The following is a 3,092-nucleotide window of genomic DNA, read 5'->3' on the forward strand; positions in this document are numbered from 1 at the left end:
AGATTATTTTAGAATGCATTTATCTGTGACAAATACATTTCCTCTTAGAAACATTTAGTTCTTACTTTAAGGCAAGAATTTTACAAACATTTATTCCAACATGTCCTGCAATAGCATTTCCAAAATTTTATGAGCTTTTAAATTTATTGCAAAAAGGGAATCAGAATAAAACTTCTTTTCCATTTTACCCAAACTGAGTCTTAAGACCAATCATGACAACTAAGCATATTTTTCATATCTTCTCTTGTATGCATATTATCCCTTCACTGACAGTAAAAAGACTAATTTTAAGTATCATTTTTTTCCTCACAACTTACGGTTTAAGGCTTTTGAAAAATTCAAAGTTATTTCAATTGTATTATAGACGAAGGTAGAATACTGCACAAATGTTGCATAAATTGAAATTTCTCTACAACACCATGGTACGCATTTTTATCTATGTCAAATTAGAAGCATATTATAACCCTGGGGTAAAATGTTACATTTTAAAATTTAATGGATAAGCAAGAAAATGTTCTAAAAGAGCACCAGTAAACTCTATCACAATCTGTACTTCATTGATTTATAGTTTCATCATTTTTCAGATAGATATAAAAAAGGAATTTCCCTCTGTCAAAGAAAATAAAGCTTGAAATACAGGTCTCCATAGGGAAGTTCACATGAGGTACTTGCAAGAGGAAGAGTTTTCAAACAAAATTCACATTTATTCTATTCCTGAAGAATCTGATAAATCATTGGTCAGAAGATGGCATCTCATATAAACGTGTTGAAAAAAAAACATCATTTTTCTAATAGTCAACAATTTGGCAAACACCATGTAGAAGTTATGTTGGTCTCTAGAGTCTTTTATAAGGTTGTTATTAAAACACACACACATACATGCACAAATCATAGCAATTTTAGGCTGTGTGGTTGCAGACACATAAAAAATTGTTTTCCCAAAGGAGACTTTTTATTAAATGCTATGCCCAATTAAGTTCAGTTAATCGTTTTGGTGTAAAATGAGTTGCTGTGGAGTTGTTTTCCCTGAGGGAGTACGCAGCTATCTGGTTTTGTAGAGAACAAACAGCTGAAAGTAACCAAACCATCATTCAAGCTCCACCAGTTTTTTTCTTTATATAGGATCATCTTGTCTCAATACCACTAGCTTTAAATAGGGCAAAAGTGTTTACCTGGATGTGATGTGGTGTATTTTTTTCTAAGTGTATAAATGCTCTGCAGTACAGGTGTCTACAAGGCAGGGGGTCTCACCAGCTTACAGATCTCCTGTTTCTAAGGAGCGGAGTGGGGGTGGGGGCAGTCTTTAACAAACTTCTCTTGAGGGCAAGGAGTGCAACGAATTTAAATATATGTTAATGATAAATGTACTTAATTCTCCTGGGTCCCTTTCTGAACACTAGGTTTTGCATCAATTATAACAAATAGTAATGATGCTACATTGTTTTCAGTTTGTCTAAGAAATTAGGAATCCAAAAACTTTTCAATTATAGGTAGCATTTGAAATGTTCGTAGTCACCTTTTTAAATTTTTTTTAATGTTTATTTATTTTTGAGGTGGGGGGGGAGTGGAGGAGCTGAGAGAGAGACACAGAATCCGAAGCAGGCTCCAGGGTCTGAGCTGTAAAGCACAGAGCCCGACGCAGGGCTCGAACTCACAAACCACAAGATCATGACCTGAGCTGAAATCGAAAGCTTAACCAGCTGAGCCACCCAGGCACTCCTGAAACGTCCTTAGTCATCTTAACTATAGCAATTAACAGCATAAATTGTTGAACAAGGCATTCAAAGGACTCAAGATTGAAGACAAACTGCACTTTCAGTGGTGAAAACCTAAATGAGAAAATTCCTCCTGACCATTAAATCTCTAGTAAAACAATGCACAATAGACCTCTTCCCACAAGATAGCACATTACTATACAATGCAGAATGGCAGTGCTTTTCCTCATAATCCCTACTCTGCTACATATAAATTAGAATTTATATGATAAAAGCAAGGTATTAATTCTATACATGGTATTTTTAAGAAATTATAAATTAGTCATCATTCTTCAAAACATTCTGATTTCTCAATTTACGTTCTAAGCCCAGCAGTTGCTGGGACCCTACAAGAATAAATTGATTTTCTTATTATATAAAGGGACTCTCAACTAATGTTATTTTCATAAAATTATTAATTTGAGACTATGTGGACTAGAATAATGTAGTGTTGGCAATATACAGCAAAATGGTATATAGATACAATAATGGATGTTTAAATTTAACATTGAATTTTATTTTTTTACTGTTTATTTTTCAGAGAGAGAGAAACAGCGCTCAAGAAGGGGAGGGGCAGAGAGAGAGAACCCCAAGCAGGCTCCGCACTGTCAGTGCAGAGCCTGACTCAGGGTTCAATCTCATGAACCGTGAGATTAGGACCTGAGCTGATATTAAGAGCCAGAAGCTTAAGAGACTGAGCCACCCAGGTGCCCCTTAACATTGAATTTTAAGGTATATTGTCATGTAAAAATATTTAGAAAAAAAATGATCAAGCTGTCCCTACCAGAAACCTCAATATTTTTTAATTTGTTTCTTTGTGCAGTGACCAGATGGGAGTGTGAGGAATCACAGAAGTCAGAATCTAAAAGTAACATGGAGAAATCAGAAGAAGGAGGGGCATTTGTGCTAACACAAGGCTTGCACACCTTAGTCAGGTGTGGAGGTAGGTGACACAGTCTCACAGCCAAACTCTTAAGGAGTAATCAGAAGTCAAGGCATGGAGCCTGGAAGTTACACTCTTTGGCATGATTTAGGTGAGGATACACATCAAAAGTTCTGATGGGTCCACGTTTTCATAGGAACTGTTTGGCAGCTAACTTAAATAGAGAGGGAGACTTATTATAAACACACAAATGCTTCTCAGGAAAGTGAAGGGCAGAATTTCAGCTGAGGACAAAGAAGGATCTGGAACCAATAACTGAAAAGCTACAGGAAAAAAGAAAAAAAATCACAAAATCCTCTCTTTCCTCTCTGCTGACCTGCTTCACTCTTCCCCAACCCTGAGAAATGACTTTTATCTGCTTTATAGCATTCATGATAGAGAGCTATCATCACTAA

Source organism: Puma concolor, chromosome B1, assembly GCF_028749965.1.
Source record: "Puma concolor isolate L17-30 chromosome B1, mPumCon1.1.hap2, whole genome shotgun sequence".
NCBI lineage: Eukaryota > Metazoa > Chordata > Mammalia > Carnivora > Felidae > Puma > Puma concolor.